The 23,075-nt window shown below is 38.8% G+C and overlaps 1 protein-coding gene across 26 annotated transcripts in view; it reads left to right on the top strand.

Moving 5' to 3' along the window:
- Window positions 1–23,075, top strand: part of PRLR (prolactin receptor) — a 167,072-nt gene that overhangs the window by 83,883 nt on the left and 60,114 nt on the right. The window contains exon 3 of one of the 26 annotated variants that reach the window (XM_080572576.1): window positions 6,111–6,282. The exons of the other annotated variants lie outside the window; for them this stretch is intronic. The gene's annotated coding sequence lies outside the window, so the exon portion shown is untranslated. The remainder of the gene's footprint in view (window positions 1–6,110; window positions 6,283–23,075) is intronic. 26 annotated transcript variants of the gene reach the window in all.

Below are 23,075 nucleotides of genomic sequence, written 5' to 3'. Positions count from 1 at the left end.
TTTGGAGCCACTGTACTTCACAGAAAATAGGCAGAGTGTAGGAGAGCAGAAAGAATTTTTAGAAATCAGGAAAATATGGCATATGAGAAAACGAATCAAGACTGGTAAATCTAAATGAGAGAAGAGAAGGGTGATATATCTGAACTGCTAGAAGTGGTGTTTCTTGGCTCTGCAGAAAGTCAGTAGTCTGTTTTTGTTGATTTTAGACTGCTAAAGAAATAATTGGATTAAGTTGCGGCAAGGAAGATACAGATCAGATATTAAGAACATTATAACAGTACAGATAATAAAGCAGTAGCTTACATTGCCTAAGGAGATTGTGAAACTCCCATAACTGGGACTTTTTATGAACAAGTTAAGCAAATCTCAGGAATTAAATTGGCATTGTTAATCCCTCTTTGGGATTAGAGGGTATCCATTCTGGGATCCCTCCTTGGGGCACTTAGGTGGTGTAGATGGCTTCCTGAGACCTCTTCTAGTCTATAATTTACTAAGTATGTTTCATGCATGAAATTACTAGGTTGTATATTCTTTGAAACAGGAAACATATATTGTGTATTTGTACAGCACACAACAAAGCAATCCAGGCTAGAGACTGTAGTCATTATAGAAACTATATAGTAATAATGGTATCTAATTATCATGCTATGTTTTGTAATGTTGGAACATTAATGTAAAACTGTGAGTCACTCTGCTGTCAGTGAGAGCCACATTTCAGAATTAGCTGTCATCATTCAAATAGTCTTGGCTAATTTGAACTTTATTGGAAACTCTGTCAGCAACTGTCATAGGTAAATATCACGTTGTGATATGATTTGTAATAGAAATCAGCCATGACAAACATTTTAATATGTTTTTGTCAATATAGTCACAAAAACAATTTCAGTATTTTACAGGTTAAAAGTTCAGGTGACAAACTAGTCTTTTTAGCACATTACATTTATACCTTCCATACATTAACTGCTCAGTCTTTACCCCTTCCACATTTTGATTGCCGTTTGCTTTGTCTTAGGCACAAAAGCAGTGATATGAGATACCCAACATAATGTTGCATGTGCTCAAAATGGTGTAGACCTGTCTGACTTTAATTCTGAAATCAAGTTCATCTAATGCCTGAAAATGTACTTGGTGGTGAAAGTGCCTCACTCTTCTGATGGAAGTCCTTTCTCAGGTTGGGGTGCAATGGGATGAGGTGAGGAGGTGGAATCCATTTGCTGAATTATCTGCATGAATATGTATGCTTCTTTTCAAGGACTGATGAGATATTCTTTATTTACTGATGGCATCTGGGTGTTAGGGTTTTATGATGCCAAACCTGCAATAACATCATCGAAGCTGAATCTAGTCAAGAGTGATTGCTATCAGTATCATTTTTGCAGGACCTTTATTATTTGTCTTCTATCAGAGCACTGAGCAAGCATTACTCAGATGATTAATAATACCGTGTGCCACTGAACCCAGGGGGCTCTTGACTTTCTTAACTGTTTTCCTCTATTCATCAATTGCCATTCAATCAAAAAAGTGTAGCAGGTATCAGTATGGCAGTGCTGTTCAGCCCCTTGAATAATGTCCAATATGTTGTGAAATGCCTTGATTAAAATGAGCTCTTTTATATATTATTTTAGACTCTTTAACTATAAGAAGGCATTTGTATTAACATGGTGGCATTTACATGCCACTGCCTGGTGATTATTTACATCTGTAGTCTAGAAGAAATGATACTCATGGCTATACTAATGAATGCTTTATCCTGAAGAACTACAAACCAAACGCTTTACAAACTGAAGCAGATTAAAGAAATAATTTCAGGCAGCCTATGGAAGTGAGGAGCACACAATGATGTTTCACAATACTTTTCAGAAGCAAATGTGGAAGAGGATCTTTCCTTAACTAAAACTGTAAGGGGAATTAGTTGCTTTAGAATATATTTTCTCAAATAGGAATTTGAGCCTAACAGTGGGGATTAGCACCATTTATTCTATGAAAGAAATAACTTATCAAATATAAGAATATTGACATTATACAAGACTAATAGTAGAATATATTATGTGGAGAGTTGCTTTAACGCAGTGATGCTAACTGAAATGCTTGGGATAATTTGCTCAGAAGTAGCTTGATTATCCGTGTATGGTACTGATACTGACATTTAGATAAACCCTTCGTTTTGTATTCCAGTTGATTATGATTTCACAATAACAGTATAAATCAAGATGAACTTGTTGAGATAAAGAGGTGCTTTATGGTTTAAAGCAGGGTGAGTTCTAAAATAAGTCTTTAGAGTGACATACTTGTTGATGTAGTGCATCACCTGACTCCATAAAATGTGTGAGGAGGTTGCTCAGAGGTTGAATGGTGTGCTTTAGTACCTGTTTTTGAAACAGTTTCTGAACTCAGTTGCTGTTGAATTACATAAGAAAAGGTATAGTCACTTCTTTAAATGATTTTATAATTCCTTGAAAACTAATTTCACTTTAAACTGCTTTCTTACTAAATCAGACTTGAATGTATACGTTATTTTGTCTCTTCTGTAGTATTAACTAGTTTATTTCAGTATAACAGTACTTTTCAACTTTCTGATGCTTAATTGGACATATTAATTCATGGCGGATATGAAGAAGTTTGTTGTAAAATATTGGGAAGGTTTATTTGCTGAGACAAATGTTCCATGGGAATATTTAAAAAATAATAATCAGTATTGTGTTTGGAAGGGAGATGTTTCTCATTATCATTTTTAACAAGAAATTCTAATTAAAATGCTTGAGAGGCTAGGGCATTCTTTCTTACAGGATTTTAGAGAATCATCTCCAGTTGTACGCAAAGTTCTCTGAACTCGAGTACAGCTTTTAAATGTAATATTCTATACCCTAGCTGACTATCTTTCCCACTAGTGTTACAAGTACTGTGATGCTTTTTTTTTTTCACTGTTTGAAAGAAGCCTGAATAGCTACTACAGATTTGTTTCACCACACATAGTAATATAGATTCCTGGGATTCATGTTTAATATTTACGAAAAATGAGATTAACTTCTTTTCTCAGTAGTCCCACCTTGCATAAATAATACAGTATGAAGTGGAGCAGGGATCCTGGAAGTCCAGTATCCTAAATGAAGGTTTTTGCTGCTGGATTATGTTTTGCCTTTTGCTCTTTGGTTCATTTAATATGTAATTGCCATATAAAAGGGAACACTTCAGGCATGCTGAGTTGAGATACAGAAGCTGAGATGTGCCCATAGCTCAGTAATAATGATTAGATAGATTAGATTGCGGTTTGAGAGATTATATGACTTTTTAAGGGCCAATCCTAATCTAATCATGCATACTCTTGATGGAGGCAGTGAGAATGTCCTGGCCACAATCAGTTATCTGTGTCTGACTTCATTTTTGCAGGTACATCCTATGACAGGCAGTGTGGAGATGTAAGAAGTACTCTTACTCTTGGTTGAGTAAAAGGCTGGAACTACGGCTAAACTGAAGGGCTAACTTTTCATTGGTATCTCAAAGCTGAATCTGTCGAAGAGCAATGAAAGCTCTATTTCAAGCTGCAGCCCTGAAAGAATCTCATTTCACTACACCTTCTAACATCTGCAGTCCCATGTCAGCACTTAGCTTTCCATTCCCAGTATCCCAGTTTCAACCCTGAATTCTCCGGCACCCAAGTCTTGAAACCTGTTGGTCCTTTCCAATGCATAAAACTGGCAGGTCAATATGCAATGAAATACACTCTGTTAGCTGGCACTGCTGAGCAGATTGATGTTTCCTGACTCCACTAACAGTTAACCAGCAGGTTTGGACCAGAACTCAGGAATGCTGTACAATGAGGAAAGAAACAGCTTTCCTTCCCCCTTTTCCTGTTCCCACAGGACAGGATCAGCTGAGCAGCAGCACTGTGAAATGCTTTTACAGGCTAATGCCAGAAAGTCGGAACAGTGGGGGAAAAACTTACTCTGCAATTAGGCACCAGTCTCAGGTGGAAGTGTTGACAGTCCTCTTTCAGCTGAAAACTGTAGTTTCTTGTGGATGCAACAGGTTGCGCTGAGTTGATTCAAAGTTAATGCACAGTATTGTGGATATAATATAGAAGACAGTATAACCAAAAGCATAATGGCTTTAGAATATATGACTCTAGGGTACCCACAACTATCCTTACTGGGGCTTGGTTTAATACCTGATGTCAAGTAAGAAGGAATATTTATCTCGAATAGGTGTCAACTAAGGAGTATTTCCATGACATTGAATAGCAAACTAAGGGAATTCCAGACTTAAGCTTTTAGTTCCTACCACTGTCCTGTAGTTCACTATCAGCGTGCAAATACAGCTCTTTGTTTAGTGATAGTATAAACTGAATCACTGAGATGACTCAGGCTTTAACAAAAATTGAAGGTTATTTTATACTATGAACCCTTTCTGTGGCCTCACAGACCCAGAAGCAGCTATATCAACCCAACTGAATGAGGAGCAAATTGCAGTATGGAAAGAGCAGTAAGTTTAGTTAGGAAAGCTTGCTAAGATACCTGTATTAGTGTACATTGGTGTATTGTAGAGTTACGCCTTCAGCATTAGACAGATCATCACAGTCCACACTCCCTGGTTAAACTGTGTTTGAGTTAAGGACTGCGACCCTATTAGCTGGGGAGCAGCCATTTTCATTCTGACCACTGACAACAGATTGTGCTTGACACAAACTTGAATTGACAGCATTCTCTATAAAAGAAATCAAAATTTTATACATACTACACATCCAAAGCCAGGTAGATGTGGTCTAGAGCATGTGGACTAGATTCACAGAATCACAGAATGGGCAGGGTTGGAAGGGACCTCTGAAGATCATCCAGTCCAACCCCCTTGCCGAGCAGAATCACCCAGAGCACATTGTGCAGGATGGCATCCAGGTGGGTTTTGAATATTTCCAGAGGAGACTCCAGAACCTCTCTGGACAACCTGTTCTAGTGCTCTGTCATGCTCACAGTAAAGAAATGTCCTCTCATATTCAACCAGAATTTCCTGTGCGTCAGTTTGTGCCCCTTGCCTCTCGTCCTGTGGCTGGGCACAACTGAAAAGAGACTGGCTCCATCCTCTCAACATCCTCCCCTCAGATATTTATATACATAAATTCCTTAAATAAGAGATCATTTTCACTGAATCTGTAGGACTGTGTGTCTCCCCACACCCCATTACCATTTTTTCCACCAGACCTTAGGGCTTTCTTTTTCTGACTGTAGTCACAGCTTAAGGAATAACATCATGTCCCCAGATCTTTTCATTTCTCAGACTTTGCTCATGCTATCCAATTGCATGAGGATCCTACTGCTACTTGATTGTAACATACTTAAAGAAGGTTGCTGTTCATGTGTTTCACTTACTGGTGTCATTATGAACTGTAGGAGTGGCTGATTTTAATCCTCTCAGGAAAATCTCTTCTTGGTTCCCACAAATAACAGGTAACTTTTCCCAGCTTACAGGGGTGTGTGTTGCTGTTTTCTGTGATTGTGAAGACAAATGTCTGAGCTGCAGGTAACATGGGCTTGGAAGCTCTTTAGTTGCGTGCTTGGCTCTTTTTCAAATTCTCCACTAGTAACTCAGTAAAAGTCCGGGTATGTCATCACAGCTGTACTTGGATTTGTATCTTGAGATGTCTTCATTGAAATAGACATGAGGTAATCTTGTTTAAAGTAATAAACAATACCCATGAATACCTGAAAAATGTCTTTACTGAATTTCCACTTATGTATTTGTTTTTTCAGCTAATTGCTGCTAACAGACTGCTTTCTAGGTTCAACAGCTCAGTGATTCTGTCCAAACAACTTTGATGGCTAGAAAGAATGGCTAGAAATATTATAATAATCCCTCAATAGCAGTCAGCAGAATACCAGTTTTTCATTGGCTTTTACATTGTCATATTGGTGTTAACTTCTAGCTACATCTCCATATTTGATTCAAAACTCTATAGAGATTACTCCTAATGTTAGACTGAAACAAGGGTACTTTAAACAGATTGGCCTTAAGTGTGACTGTGTAAGAGTTTAAAACATCTCCCCTTCCTCTACTGTTCTTCAAGTGTTTTTCATCAATTTGTTCACAGAGCTTTAGTTCCTTGAAATGACTCATTGCAGGTTCACGTGAGTACTGGAAAAGATGCTACAGAGAAGGCAGGAGTATCCGGAGTTTGTTGGGGAGGACTGCTGAAATTACTTCAACTTATCATAGGAGTATTCCATGTAAACTGACTTAACAGCACAGCATCATCAAAGAAGACCAGACTAAAACTACCCTCTGCTATGAAATGTGATTTTTATTTTTTTATTTTTTTTGTAAGTTAAGAGCTGTAATTTATAAGTCGGTTGGTGGTTGTTCTAATGATTTCTCTATATACAGAAATCTCTTTTGAAAATAGAAGATGTCCTTTAGCTATGCTGAACCCTTTTCTGTTTTACAGTTGGAGTAACTCTGCATGTTAAAATCTTATGCCCTGTTTTGGCTTATATATCATACCACGTCCAGTGTTTTAGGAATTTTCCTCCACTCTAATCCATAAAGGGAATAAGCTAATATTAGAGTGAGTTTTATGAGAATAACTTCAGACTGGTATAACTAGAATGATTGCCTCTCCCTTGCTCAAAATGTTTAAAATCTCATAATTTCCTAACTATTAACCTCAGTCCTGTTGTGCTGCAAGAATGAAACAAGCACCTAAGTTGTTTGGTCTGCAACTTGAATGTTCAGCAGTGACTGTCCTATGACTGATATTTGGCAGATCTTTAATTCCCATATAAACAAATTAAAGAGATTAACTTAATGAATAAGTTTGTTACCATTTTTTTCATTTTTAATTTCAGCTACATAAGTATAATAGAGTTAGTTAAACTTACTTGCTTTCCTTTTTTAATGCAGTTCACAACCTGCTAGTGTAGACAGTTGTGACAGGGTTAAGCTGAAGCAAAAAGAAACTTTTTGTAAGTCAGTGCCAGGCTAAAAACAGTTGAGTTGGGTTTGATACAGTACTGGTAGATGAAAAATTGCCTCTGGTCTCCTTGGCTCCTTGGTTCTGCTTTCTCTGTAGGGAACCTCCCGTGCTTAGCTTGGTGGAAGGCTACTCTTCTGTCTGCCCTGAAACTCAGGTCTGGGTGTCCTTGTCCACAGAATGGGTTGTTTATCACGCAGTGCAAACCTACTTAGCTACCAAGTAGCTCAAGAGTTGCCTCTTGGCCACTGTCCTAGCCCAAAGGCTGCATAAGCATTTCCCAGTACTTGCAACAGGAACGCAATGCAGAGCAGTTAATGCTTGTCACTGCGGCCTCTGAACTGCCAAATACAGTGCTGAATATGTGGTATTTTATGTGCATGCCCCTCGCACTCTTTTGTTTTCTGCTGCTTTTGTCCCCAGCTGTGCTGAAGCGTTTTGCCTCAAGAAGTCTGATGTTTTCCTTTAGAGAACCTCTAATGCAAACATTCTGGTGCACTCTACAGAGCGGATATATTCCTATAGAAAACATAAACTGAAATCAAATGTACAAATTAAATTACATGTACTGAAGCTGTCTTCCACTTTGCCTGAAATAGACCCTAGACATTAAAAATACAAAGGCAAGACTCTATGTTAGTCTTACAATCAAGCCAAGACTCTGTTCTTTGATTAGTTTGTTGGAGAATTCCCCAGGCAAAGCACATGATAGAGTAAACCACGACATGGCACCAAACAATGAGGATTACAGGTGCATGGAAAGTGCAGTTTGTTCAAAAGTCCAGTTAAAGCTGAACATACAGTTTCCCTGGAGACAGACCAAAATAATACTGATTTACAGGTACGCTTTCTGCTAGGAAACGATTAACTAATGCAATCTTCAGCTGATCTCGAAAACTTAAAAATAACCTGACCCTGTTACAGCTGACCAGAAGTCAACAGGGATAAATTTGGTTTACCAACCTGTCAGAAGAATATATATTTAAACCACTATATTGTTCCTTTAAAAATATACAATGGCTACTCTTAAAGGCCAGCTCTGAAGATCGATCTTGTTATGCTAGTTCTTTTGAAAAACAAAATGAGAAATCATTCTAGCCTGAAGATTTTTGTTTGGTCTTGTAAGTTTTCACCAAATATTCTCATAAGATAAAGTTTGTTTTCTTCTGTATCTACATACAGTACATACATATAGTTCAGTTTTTTTTTTATTTAATAGACAAAGACATTAAAGCTTTTCATAAGCTTTAATGCTCAAAAGGGTCAAGTACTAGTACAGTTTCATCTTTTACATGTTCTTAGGTGTTTTTTTTTTCCTTTGTTTCAAATGTACGTGGATATTTATGTATGAGAATTTTATTGTCTAATCATGTCAGCTCCCACAGAAAATGGGCACGATCTAGCAAGCAGAATGCATTAGGTGTAGAACTGGTTCTGTTGAGTTACATGCAACAACACAGACAAAAATGTGAATTTTGGGAGAATTAGGCTTTGCTGGATGAGAACACAGAAGAGCTGAAGTCTAGGTTATATCAGTTGACTCTGAATTTGATTTTGTTAACCATAGCATACACAAAATGAAAGAGAACCTCTTCTTGAGCTACAGAAACCAGATTAAATCCAAAAACAAGACTTCTTTGTAAGGATTCCTGAAGTTCTGAGTTACACTAATGATGTAATGTTCAAGAAAGAAGATTATCTTTGAGAAACACCTTAATTTGTTCTTCAGAGTTTTGTTTATAACATTAAATGCTTCAATAATATATTCAAATACACACTAAATATCCAAAGATGTCTCTTTAGAGATATTTCTAGAAGACTTGATTATTTTCATTATCATGAAAGAAACAATGAAATCACTCCCAAGTAAAATGGCCAATGATTTTCATGAAGGTAAATATGGAAGAGAAAAAAGTATTCGTATTCAGCAGTTTGGCTTACATGATAGTACAGAGCTATTCATACAGTGTGTTAAACAGGTACAAAAACATAGATAGCAAGGAAGTAGCAAGGAAGGCCATTCTTACAGAGTGGAAACTGATTCTGAAAATTACCAAGTCTTCAGAGAGGATGAGCAACTCAGGTGCTGTTGGTTTGGTACTGTAGGCTAACATGAGATCTCAACAAGGTTGCCTCCATAACAAGGTAATTTTGTACAATCTCTGTAATTACAACATTACAGAATATATTCTAATGTATTTGGTATCCTCCTACATTTTATGAATGCTGAAGAAGTAGAAAGGTTCACGTCATTTGCAGGGGAGCTGAAATCAGTGTCTTAGTGTGGAGGGAACCAGGGGCTCAGTCTGTTTACTCACAAAGAACAGATGACTTGATTTTTAGGTAACTGCATAAAATAGAAAAAGATATTAAAAGCCTGGGTGACCAGGGGGAGTAAGTTGTAGGAACTGATCACTAGAAGCTAAAACCAAAAAACTTAGAAATTAACAATTCACTTTCCGTTCTGAGCATGACTCTCCCCGCAGATAAGGTGTCAGGGATAATCTTTAAATGAGGACTTTATGATAGGTATCCATAAGGAGAAGTGATGCGTGAGCTGAAAATTGACACAGCATATGCTTTGTGTCAATTGACAGAGCAGAAGCCACAATGCTTCAGCCAGGAGCTTAGGAGTCAAAGAGGCTCTCTGAATTCAGTGAAGGCTGCTTGAGAACAGAGCCTGTTAAGATCTCACTATTATTTGTCTTTCTTTCTGGATGATACATATTATCTCAAATTACTTGGTTAAATGAATGAACTGTATTAGTCTCAAATGTGCCAATGGCACTGGATGTTCCATTTTCTTACTTTGTCTTTAAACTCTTTGTGGATAACTTGGGGATTATTTAAATAATAAGAAGTAGAGTATATGTAGTTCTGGGGTAGAGTCCTGCTACAAGCATTTCATTAGAAACTTAAGCTGTGGGAAAGTTACTGCTGACATGAAATTCCTATTAGCCTGGGATTATAGAATATTTTGGTATCATGTTATTACCAAAAGTGTATGCGTAATTTTTGAACAATTTCCTCCACGAAAAGTAATTCCCAATATTTTAAATTAAGTAATATACCTGATCAATAGTTTAATTATTGAAATAAACAACATACATCTTAGAAAACATCCACCAGGTTTTGTTTTTAAAGACAGAAACACAGAATTGAAAGGAAAGACTTCAGAGGAAAAAAATGAAGAACATTTGAGATGTTGTTAAGAAGCAGATTTAGGATCAAATCCACTTACAAGATTTTCAAGTCCATTTAAATTAATATAATGAAACACCCCTTTGGCTTTGGAATAAATCTATTGTTTCACCTTTTTATTTTTATTTTTTTATTTTTTTCTTACAGCAAGAGATAGTGCTAAATTTATGTATGTAGGTATGGAATTTCTTTTCAAGTATTTTCTCCAGGTTTATGGAATGACTCTGGACAAGCAAACCCGCAAAAGGTATATGAAAAAATTGTATTTCTTCAGAAACTAGCATCACTTGAAAACAAACAAAAAAATCTGTTCACGATAATTTGCTCTCAAAAAGACTCTTTGTATTTGCTTGGCATTTTCATTTTGATGTGAATGGGTACAACTATGTATTTTTTTGTGAGAATTTTGCCCTAGAATAAAAGGAACACACTTGAGTTTATAGCTTGAAACTATATGTGAGAAATTAGGATATTTTACTAAAAAACAAAAACCTTTGCTTTTAAAATTGCAGGGCATTTTAGAAGTAGCTGAAATGATGAATTGACAAACATCTGGACTAAAACCACTCTTCATAAAACAATGCCAGAAAACCATTTTAAATAACTATCTCTTAGCCACAAAAACAAGGGTATTGTGAACACAGTGACAGAAAGCCAGTCTATGCTAATCCAAAACATACTTCATGTGGATCTGGAAATAGTGCCCTAAGCTGCTAACACACAGCAACACAGAGAGACTGATTTCAACATTGTTCTTCATTTAATAAACTTGTACAGATTTAAAGCGGAGGTTTAACTTTTCTCCAGCATTGATTTGTACAGTTATAAATCTTTTTTTTTTCTCTCTCTCTAAAGGCTTTGCATAAGATTTCTTTTTACAAATGATTTGTTGAGCTCCCAAGTCATCCACTTAAGTTGAGGGACGGGCAATCTCCATCACTTAGCTTTATGGAAGTGGTACAAGAAAGCAGAGAATGTAATCATAAAGTCTGCTCTTCTGGGACATTATGAGATGAGTCAAGAATGTTGTGTATATAGAATCTATACTAAAGGGGAGGTTGGGAGAAAGAGATGCAGGCAGCTATACACTGGTTAGAGTAATTTTAAAAATATGCAGAACTTTAGAACAGTTTTATTCTGTTTTTAAGGAAATAATAATATACAGGAATCAAGGTAGAGTAGAATGGATGAGGGGAGAGCAGGGGAAAAGGCTCCTGGACTTCTGTAAGGCCTTTGACTCTGTCCCCCATATGACAGTCATAGAGAAGCTGTTGATGTATGGACTGGAGGAGCAGACAGTGAAGTGGATCAAAAACTGGCTGAACAGCCTGGCCCCGAGGGTAGTGGTTAGTGGTGCAACATCTAGTTGGAGTCCAGTAATGAGCAGAGTGCCCCAGGTGTCAGTATTGGGTCCAGGTCAGTTTAACTTCGTAACAGTCTGGACAATGGGGTAGAATGCACCCACAGTAAACTTGTAAGTGACGCAAAACTGGGGGAGTGGCTGACTCACCAGAGGATCATGCAGCCATCCAGAGGGACATCAACAGGCTGGAGAGGTGGGCTGACAAGAATCTCATGGAGTTAACAAGGAGAAGCACCAAGTCCTGCACCTGGGGGGAAACAGCCCCAGGTACCAGTATGTGCTGGGGGCCACCCGTCTTTAGAGCAGGTTGGTAGAAAAGGACCTAGGGGTCCTGGTGGACACCAAGTTGCATATTAGTCAGCAATGTGCCCTTGTCACTAAGAAGGCTAGTGGTATTCTTGGCTGCATTAGGCAAAGCATCACCAGGAGGTCAAGAGAAGTGATCCTTCCCCTCTACACAGATCATCAGGAAGCACTTCTGTACTGTGCAGGTGACAGACCACTGGCACAGGTTGCCCAGAGCAATGCTGTATTCTCCCTCCTTGGAGATATTCAAAATGCACCTGGACATGGTCCTGGGCAACCTGCTGTAGGTGGCCCAGCTTGAGCAGAGAATTGGACCAGATGACCTCCAAAGGTCCTTTCCAACCTAAACCGTTCTGTTATTCTGTGATTCTCTAATGAAAGGGAAAGAAAAATATATGGAAGAGGGGAGGGTTAGGGTTGGAAATCCTCAGGGTGAGCGCTGGATCTGAATCTTTAATACTTGTTTTGATCACTTCAATACAGAAGGTAGGAATATGTTTATGACATTTCCCAGTTATGTGAAGTGCACTGTCAATATCAAGGTGCTATATGGGAAGAGCTAGGTGACCTTGAGAACTACAGTAGCGTAAACAGGATGAAATTCAGTGGTACAAAATGCAAATCCGAATGGAAAGGAATGCAAGGACTGAGAGTGAACTAACAACAAAGATTACTGTTTCAGCCAGAAGCTCATTAGCTGGAAACGCAGGCAAATTACTTTGGCAAATGCAGTCCTAGAAGCTTTGGGTTGTCTTAGCTGAGTTATTTCTAGCAGAATTAAAGGAGTGTTAATGATGTTATGTAAAATTCTAGTGGACACATCAAAATAATTTGTGTACTCTCATTCATGGTCAGGAAACATAAATTAAACTACAGCAGATGCAAAGACAGGCGCTATTCTTCTAGTAGCCTTTCTTACAGGAAGATACCTTAAAAAAAATGATTGTTAAACCTAGTAAAAAGTCTGGGAAGGAATATATGGCTGCTGTCTGAGAGGGGATTGTATTGCTCCATAACATGCCATACAGCAGAGGAAGAATGCCAAGGGGAGGCTGGAACACTACGGACACAGAGGAAAAGAAGATGGAAAGCTCTTTGAACTGTCTGAGCCACAAGAACAAGTGGATGTAAGACAAAGAATAAAATTAAGTGGGAAATTGGAAGATGATTCTTCTGAATTAAAGTAATCAAGGGCTGGATCACCTCCCAGTAAGAACAGTGAACACCAGAGAAGTAGCTACTTCTAGATGTACCTTGATTGGTTCATTAACAAAATTATGCAATGTGTTTGTTTATAGTAGCAAGTGGCTTGGCTGAATCAGGTGGTTTCTTCCAGCCTTTGCTTCTAATTGCTGCCTCTGTGAGGGTGGATCTGCAGAGAGGTCTGGGGCATTACTCTGATGGATTTCTGATGTATTACAGATCCACCTTAACTGAAAAATTATTTCCTGAAGACCGAGCCGTTATGCTGGTATCAGCCCTTAGGAATTCTACGGTTCAGCTATTATTTCATTTGCCTGCAGCGCATATTTTCATGGCAGGCCCAGGCAGTGATTGGAGCTGGCTGATGTATGCAGGAGTATGTTTTTCTCAGTTTTGAGCTGAAGTGAAGAATGCGAAGGGCTTAATTATGCCGTTATGGAGCTGAGGTTCTGCCTGTGGTGGGAAGGAAGTGCTTTATGCCAGCTGGGGAGGCTGTATTCCCCTTCAGCTCTCTCGGTAAGAAATTCGGTCGGCACCTGTAGAACAGGTCTGGCTGATGTTGCCTCAGCTTTCCTCACTGTCCTTCCAACTACATGTGAGTGAAGGAAGTTCCTTGGAAAAAAATGGAAGGAAAGGAGGAAGATGGAGAGGTACAATCCCTCCTTTCAGATACCTCTTCAGAGTCACTGTTGCCCATTTTAGTGGTGAACAGTTACTGAGTTTATAAAGCCCCCTGTTGTTGGCCTCTTGCTTAGATTAGTACAGGTTATTAAATTGGTAAGTGCACAGTTGTCATGTACTTGTGTTTTTCCTTCTGTGCTCTGTTGCTTTTCTTCCATATATATATATAAAACACCTGTTAACGTTTTGGGGGGCTTTGCTTAGGGAACTTGCATGTTTAACTGCCTAACTAAATAGGGGAATGTGAAAGAGAAGTGCTATATGTGCTTCTGTAGCTCTGTATAATGGAGATAAGCTTTTAACATTGTTCTCTTTGTTTGCCACCCCAGTTTTTATCAGGAATTCAGTAGTGTTCCTGGCCTTGTCCAACATACTGGAATCCTGCAATGTACATTCGTGTGGGAGTAGTTATTACATAAACACTTCTGGTGTTTATGGACTTCCCACAGACCTCTTGGAGCCTTAATGCAGTGATTTTCTTCAGTAAAGAGAACTGTATAAGCATTAATCATCAAAATGTAGCAAGATCCTCTAGTGGGAAAGTGGGGAGTGGGAATCAGGCAGCTTGCCTGAGCTCTGCAGAGTGCAGTTCAACACTTTTTGGCATTGGCAAATTCCGGAAGGGTTGGGTTAGGTGAGATTAGCACTACCAAAGCTACAGGCTTATTTAACTATTTAGGAAGCCTGGTGAGACCATGTATGCCTGCTGTTCCAAGATCTGAACTATTTTATGTACTCTCTCTTGTCTCCTTTTACAACCTCTTAGAAAAATTTAGCGTAGCACAATTTGATTTTACAATGAGCAGTCATTCAACTGGCTACAACTTTTGAGTATTGGGTTTGACACTGCAGTAAACCAACAAATACTTCTACAAATAAATAAATACAAATACAAATAAAAGGGAATGTCCTTTTCACCCCTTCCTCCCTCCTCTCTTTTGTTACTTCCTACCATCAAGTGCCACCTCCTTTGCTCTGTCATTGGTGCTCACAGGACCTTTAATGAAGCTGATTTAACTTGCTAACCCAATGGGATTTTTTTGTTTCTTTTCTGCCAAGGTAGTTGCTTGTCATTTTGGAGTTGAGCTGGCCCATGGAGAAGTGGGAGCATGAGTACAGAAGCGAGAAGGGTGAAGGAAGGGAAATGTCCCCATGTCTGTGATCAGCACAGCCATATTGTCAGAATGCTCCAGCTGCAATCTCAAATACATGATATGCTGCCCAGCAGGACCTAGGAAGAGACATAGGAATGTAAGGTGTGCTAGGTATATATGTTCATGATTTGTTCATAATAGAATTGTAAGTGGAAAATTTAAATAGTGAACTAACGAGCAGAAATAGCCATTAGCTTAGGAGAAATAGGAATAATAGGAATCAGCTGTATTAGGAGGGCATTGTCCCATCCATATGCTTTTTGTAAAGCACTTCAGCCAGACTACGTCCACCTTGCTCTGGTCAGTGAGCAGCCTAGACTGATGCTGTGCTGCAAGAGGAGCTGAGAGCTGAGCAGGGGTGGACAGGCAGGCAGCGGTTGCTCCAGCCCCAGGGTGACCAGATAAGCCCTGTGATGGCAGGCAGGTCCAGCCTTGAGCCCAGATGGCTGGACGAGGTTGTAGTGACAAGGCAGGGTCTGAGGTTCACGTTCAAAACTCGTCCAGATCAATGGGACACCTGGGCCAGCACAGGAGTATCTGCAGCACTTCTGCTACATAGCTCAGGTCAGGACAAAATATGAGTGCCTTAGCTCAAAAGCTACTTCAGAGCAGAATGGTGGAAAGGCCCCACTGAGGCTTCGTAGCAGAGCTTCTGGAAGAGCTGTTTTCAAGGCTAGATACTTGCACCATTACTGAAGTTGACCCTGGGCCGAGGCAACCAAACCTTCAGCCAGTGGGAAGGTAGGGGAGGTGCCATAAGAGCCCCAACAGCTTTAGCAAAACATGCAGTAGCTTAGAGCTAGAACTGCGATGGAAGTAATAAATGTTTTAACTTTTTCCAGGGGTAGGGGAAGTGGCTACAATGTATGGTTTTATGTTCTCCATAGAGTATGTGGAGAATCAAATAGTATTACAAGAACTTTAAGTATCATTTGCGTAATCCAGAAACAAGTTGGTGTGTTTGGAGACTGGCATTTCCTTACAGTCAGGTTTACCCAATGCATAAGAACCATGGCAATATTTATAGTGTCTCCTTTCACAGATGATGATCTACCTTGTGCATGCACTGTAGGAAGGCTTGTACTCTGCTTAGTGTCAGTTCTGAATGGGAAAGATAGGCAATAGGATCCTGGGGCTTCCCTTTCATATATACATTAAGCAGAAATATACAATAACAACAGAACTGACAGTGGGTCACATGGGATTGTGGTTGTAATTCAGACTCCTAAAGCCATTTTAAAAATGAAATACATAAAACAAGAAAATACATATTTTCAATAAGCTGTCCTGCACTCAATTAACATATGCAGGACAATGACATGGCTAATGATTGGTGAATAGTTCATGACAAAATGTAAAGAAAAATGTGTTATATTTCAAACATCCTGTCCTTACAAGAAGAAAGTACTTGTCATAGTCATAATGCAGCAGAGTTCTTAAGTAAATTGAAATAATATGCATGGTCTCTTGAAATGTCTTTGGGTAATCAGAGCCTTCTGCTGACTTAATTTTAGGGAAACATTTCTTATATTTAAACGTCTGTTTTAACATATTAAAACTGTTATTTGGTCTGCAATGAAAAAGACAAAATTTTAAAATCCCACTGTTTTTATCTATAATTATGTGGCTGTCCATCTGAATGCAGTCTTGACCTAGTCTGGCAGATTGTCACTGGTGTAATTCTTCCTTCGTGCTGCCTGCTATCCTGAGATCAACAAGATTGTTTCTAGAACAATGTTCTATTTCAGTCAAGGCTAGATTACCATGATGGATGGGGAAAAAAAGATTGTACTTAAGTCATTCTTAGCAGTCTACATGTGTAGGCATTTAATTTTTTTTCACTATAGCTAGAAAACACCTTATATTTCTGTTACAAGAGAATAAAATCAAAATACATCCATAAGGAAGAAATATTCTGGAGGTTTTATATTTTTTAAAAGTCTATAAAATCTGTGTCTCTTTTGTAGCTATTTTTAAGTAGAAATATATGCAAATATATGTAGTTCAGATTAATTCCCTTCTCTTTGTAGTTGCTGTATAAACTGTGATTTTGTTACTTTAGTAACATAATTATGTTTTAAGATTATGTCAACTGCTAGAGGTAGAACAATGAAACTAGTTTAGTTGTGAGTGCTTTAACTTGATTGGAGAGTAATGCTTCCAAAGCTTAAAACTTATTTATCCCTTCAAATTCAGTCCCTCTACATAACATTTGAATGTATGGGCAAGGGTGGCTTGTGATATTCTGAGTTTTGCAGACTCATGTATGCAAAACTTATAGATACAAGTTGAGTGTAGTGTGGTATGTGTGGAGCCTTGAGTGTGGTGAAGATGTCTGCCCTGATTTCCATAGGTATGCCTCTAATTAGAGCTAAGCTAACCCTTGAGTGTTTGTCTGCAGTCTTTTCTTTACTCCCATCTCTCTTTGTATGACAGTCAAGGGTCTGGGTTTTTTTCATTGTCTTTCATTTTCCAACTCAATTCACTCGTCTGCAGGGAAGAAGTAACTGCTTTTCACTTCAAAGTACAAAGGGTTTGATTTTGCTTTTGCCAGGGTAGAAAAATTCCAAGTGTGAAATATCTTTCATAATCTTTATAAACTCTTTCAGATAAGGCTTATCTCTGAGGGAATCTGGAACAGCATGATCAAGATAAGATTTATTCTGTATTACAATAGTAGCAAGTGCCCTTGCTAAAGAGTATTTACAATTCAAGCAATTGCAAATACCTACTGATTGCTGCCACCCTCTAAATTCAGAGTTGGATCCCAGCAGCAGCCCTTGCAACTTCTGCATCTCTCTCTTTTCTGTGTATAAGGACCAGGTTTTTAGTTTTATTGTATTGGGAAAAGAGGGTACATAGAAGACTGCTAAATAACGATCTAGGAATGACATAATTTAATGAATACTTCATAAACCTTTAGCCCATACAATGCAATTATTGTAGATTTGGTTTTAAGAATGTATTGTGAGTGTGCATTCATCAAGCTTTACAGGAACTGTGAGAAGGATAAACCTGAAGCCAAGTAAGAACATCTTCCAACCAAATATTTGAGGATTATGTCTACTGAATAGTAATGCACTTCCAGGATTGTGGCCAGAGTGACGTAGTGGTATAGTCAAGGCTGAGAAAAAAATAAAATAAAATAAAAAAGAGGAGAGAGAAGAGGAAGAGAAGAGGAAGAGAAGAGGAAGAGAAGAGGAAGAGAAGAGGAAGAGAAGAGAAGAGAAGAGAAGAGAAGAGAAGAGAAGAGAAGAGAAGAGAAGAGAAGAGAAGAGAAGAGAAGAGAAGAGAAGAGAAGAGAAGAGAAGAGAAGAGAAGAGAAGAGAAGAGAAGAGAAGAGAAGAGAAGAGAAGAGAAGAGAAGAGAAGAGAAGAGAAGAGAAGAGAAGAGAAGAGAAGAGAAGAGAAGAGAAGAGAAGAGAAGAGAAGAGAAGAGAAGAGAAGAGAAGAGAAGAGAAGAGAAGAGAAGAGAAGAGAAGAGAAGAGAAGAGAAGAGAAGAGAAGAGAAGAGAAGAGAAGAGAGAAAGGAAGGTAGGAAGGAAGAAAGAAAAAGAAAGAAAGGAAGAAAGGAAGGAAGAAAGAAAGGAAGGAAGGAAGAAAGAAAGGAAGGAAGGAAGGAAGGAAGAAAGGAAGAAAGAAAGGAAGAAAGAAAGAGAAAGGAAGGAAGAAAGAAGGAAAAAGAAAGGAAGGAAGAAAGAAAAAGAGAAAGAAAGAAAGAAAGAGAAAGAGAGAAAGAGAGAAAGAGAGAAAGAGAGAAAGAAAGAGAGAAAGAGAGAAAGAGAGAAAGAGAGAAAGAGAGAAAGAGAGAAAGAAAGAAAGAAAGAAAGAAAGAAAGAAAGAAAGAAGGAAAGAAAGAAAGAAAGAAAGAAAGAAAGAAAGAAAGAAAGAAAGAAAGAAAGAAAGAAAGAAAGAAAGAAAGAAAGAAAGAAAGAAAGAAAGAAAGAAAGAAAGAAAGAAAGAAAGAAAAAGAAAGAAAGAAAGAAAAAGAAAGAAAGAAAGAAAGACTATTAAGAAAAAACTTTTTTGGATTAAAAATGGGGAGGGCATACTTGTGAGCTCCTCACTGGAGCACAGGGAGGTATCTTAAGGTAGTTGAAGCTTGCCCTGTCTCTCAGGGGGTGCTGGGGCTTAACGAGAAAAGTGTGTAAATAGGCTTTTTAGGATAGAGCAATCCAAAATACAATGCATTGCTGAAAGGAAGCTGTATAGTCACTGCTCACCAAAACCATTGCTTTTGTGGGATGCAAATGCTGACTCAATGCATAGGAGGAAAAGCTAAAACTATGGAAAGGCTTAGATACTTCTTCCCTGAAATCAAAGTGTCCTATACTAGGGTACACCACTTTCGCTTTTGTTCACCCATAAAACCTAAGCTGCTATTTACCAGTTAAGATATATTTGCTTTGTTTTGGTACATATTCATTTCAAAGGAATCTTCTGGTAATTACATTTACTGTTTACTATCCCAGAAGCTTAGGACTTGTTGATTAAATCCTCGTCTTTCAAAATCTCCTTGGTAATCCCTGCTGCACAACGTTACAAAATGTTGTGCCTAGCTTGTGTACTTTAAAAGGAAAATCAGGCACAGATTTCCCTAAGGAGATCGTCATTCCACAGGCTGTAGAATCTGCTTCTTTCCAGGATCTGGAAACAAATTTGTTGGTTCCAAACTCCCCAGGCCAAGGGCTTATGTATGCTTCTCTCTGCTGCCTGACCTCCCTGTGCTGATGCTGGAGGTCACTGCTTATTGAGACAACTGTTTTGTCATTTGGAATGTAAGCTGTTTAGAGTTACTTAGACACCTTCAGAGTCCTTCAGCTTGATCCAAGCTCGCTGGAAGACCTTTGGGCAGAACAGCTGTCCCAGAAATCATGTGTTACTGCTAGTAATATCCACCTAGCACTGGCCTCATTTGTACTGTATTACTTCACAATCTCAGCATGTAAATCTGTATAGGTTGTCCTAATTACTTATATGCCCACATTTGATTTTGTTGTGTCAGCTTGCTGTCAAGAGGCTGATACGTATGAAGCTGGAGAGGGTAAAGAAGCAGTCTGGCTGACTGCAAGGTCAGCAAGTTTCCTTATTTCTGTAGCTGTGAAACAGTATTACTTAGCAATACAAGATTGCTTGCTACCCATTTCACTGAGAACACAACTGAACAGTAAAATGATGACAGCACTGAAATCTCACTAGCATCTGCTGGTAGGTCATCATTCTTCAGGCACTGGACAATTAGTAAGGGGTTACTAATTTCAGCATATTGAAGGCACCTCTGGACCTTATTTCACAATTTCCAAATTAGCTATTCCGCCTTTTCGGAGCTGTTCCTGGGCATTCATACTGATCCAGAGGTGGGTAGGCAACATCTTCTGGAATTTGACCCCAACATAATTCTTAGATATTTGGGGCTATCTTATGGTTGGCAAGCTCTGTTACTCTAACCATTCCTGTAGCAAACATGCTTATGTGAACCTCATGAAGTTCAACAAGGACAAGTGCAAGATCTTGCACTTGGGTCAGGGCAGTTCTCAATATCAGTACAGACTGGGGGATGAATTCATTGACAGCAGCCCTACAGAGAAGGACTTGGGAATATTGGTGGATGAAAAAATGAACATGAGCTGGAAATGTCCACTTATAGCCCAGAAAGCCTGGGCTGTAATGTCCACTTACAGCCCTGAAAGTTGTATCCTAGGCTGCATTAAAAGCAAAGTGGCCAGCAGGTAGAGGGAGGTGATTCTCCCTGTCTACTCCACTCTCATGAGACCCCACCTGGATTCCTGCACCCAGCTCTGGGGTCCCCAATACGAGAAGGAAGTGGACCTGTGAAAGCTGGTTCAAAGGAGGGCCACAAAGATGGTCAGAGAGATGGAGCACCTCTCCACTGAGGAAAGGCTGAGAGAGTTGGGGTCATTTAGTCTGAAGAAGAGAAGGTTCCCTTCAGACCTTATCGCAGACTTTCAATATATGAAGGGAACTTGTTAGAAAGATGTAGAAAGACCATTTACCAGGGCCTGTGGTGACAGGACAAGGGTCAACCTTCTTAAACTGAAAAAGGGTAGATTTAGATTGGATATAAGGAAGGGGTTTTTGTTTGTTTGTTTGTTTGTTTGTTTTCAGTGAGACAATGAGAGGGTGAAACACTGGAACAGAGAAGTTATGGATGCTCCATCATTGGAAGTGTTCAAAGCCAAGATGGACAGGGCTTTGAGCAACCTCATCTAGTGAAACATATCCTCGCCCATGGCACGGGAACTGGACTAGATGACCCTATCCAACCTAAGTCTAGATGGTCCTATCCAACCCAAACCATTTCATGATCCTATGACTTTGATCAAGGCCATCCACTAACTGTTCAGTGTTTTGGTCATTGCTGTCCTGACATCACTGCTGCTTTCCAGGGAGACAACATGACCAGCTGGGCCAGACTTTTGGTGAGAAATATATAACCATAGCTTTTCTCTGAAGCTATGGTTCTGCTGACACCATTGCATGATACTCTGGTATATTATAAGCTACTCTAAGCAATTCATGCTCAGCTTTGTAATATATTTTCTGAAACACTGTGATACAGATATTTCAGGATTTCAGGGTCTCACTGTAGGTTGTGATGTTAACTTGCACCCATGCAGAGATTTACAGTCAAGACATGAATGCTATGACCTAAATTATTACTACTTATGCTTAGCTCTGCTGCCATGTTCCACCATGTTCGTATGTTCCACCTACTCTGATGACAACATCTTATCAGATATTTACTGAGTAGACTATCAGGTGATTTAAGGCCTACTAATATTGTCCATAAAATCAACTGAATACAAGCCTGAGTAAAATTATCAAAAGGCAGCTGGATACTTTGCAGCCCGTGAGAGGCCATTAAAAATCAATGGCCCTTTCCACTTGCATCTCCAGGTCCACTCCTAAGCTGTTGTCTAGTCTGAGACTGTCTTTGGTTACAAAACCAGCAGTCTATGAGGAAAAGATCTTGCTTGGGATCTACAGCACAGTCCTTACCTTCTTTTTCTTTCTCTCTTCTTAACCCATGAGCATTTTTCATCTAATTTTCTCCTCCTGTTGTGTAGGAGGTTGCTGAGAGTAGCTGGGTGGGCATTTGGCAACTGGCCACAGTCAACTCACCACAGTAAATTTTTTTTTAGGTTTCTATCTTAAAAAAAATAAAAAAGTATATTAAATATAAATATATAGTATATATTTTTAAAAATTATTATTACAGTACTTTGTAACTTGTAACTTGAGGACTTGCTTAGGTTTTAAACACATTTACATTCATGCTTAGTTCCTGGTTTCATCTGGGATAGGGTTAGTTTTCTTCATAATAGCTGGTGTGATGCTGTGTTTTGGATTTAGGATGAAAATAATGTTGATAACATTATTTATGTTATATATGTTATAACATATATTATTATACATATGTTATAACATATATATGTTATGTGTTATAACATTATTTTATATAATGTAAATAATGTGATAATAATTATGTTTTAGTTGTTGCTGAGCAGTGCTTGCACTGAGTCAAGGACTTCTCTGCATCTTGTGCTGCCAGCGAGGAGGCTGGGTGTGCACCAAGAGCTCAGAGGCAACAGAACCAGGACAGGTGACCCCAGCTGGCTGGAGGGATATCCCATACCTTATGGCATCGTGCTGAACAATAAAACTGAGGTGGTTGGCTGGGGGATGGCTGTTGCTTGGGGATTGTCTCAGCATTCATCAGCTGGTGGTGATCAATTGTGTTGTGCCTCATTTATTTGTTTTTTTTTTTCTTGTTTTCTTTTGTTTTTTTTTGTGGTTTGTTGTTTTTTTGTTGTTGTTGTTGTTTTTGTTCTGTTTTTTGTTTGTTTGTTTTCTTTCTTACTAAACTGTCTTTATCTCAACCCACGAGATCTTGCACGTTTACCCTTCTTCAGTTCTCTCCCCTTTCCCACCGTGCTGGGAGGTGAGCAAATAGCTATGTGGTGCTTAGTTGCCTGTTGGGTTAAACCACACTCAGATAGCCTTAATTTGTGTCAGAGCTCAGAAAGTACTCTGCCCAAGGAACAGTGTGATGGGGCATACAGAACATTTGGCTGTATCTGAATGGATTTTTGCCTCCAATTACTTGTATCAGCAGGACTTTTCCTATTACATTTTCATTGCCGCCCAGACTTTTTGTGCTTGCTGTGTTGCTTCTCTGTCAAGGGAAA

Source organism: Anser brachyrhynchus (assembly GCF_964034855.1).
Source record: "Anser brachyrhynchus genome assembly, chromosome: Z".
In the NCBI taxonomy this organism is placed as follows: domain Eukaryota; kingdom Metazoa; phylum Chordata; class Aves; order Anseriformes; family Anatidae; genus Anser; species Anser brachyrhynchus.
The sequence above is the reverse complement of the archived record's forward strand: the minus strand, read 5'-3'. Positions and strand labels throughout refer to the sequence as shown.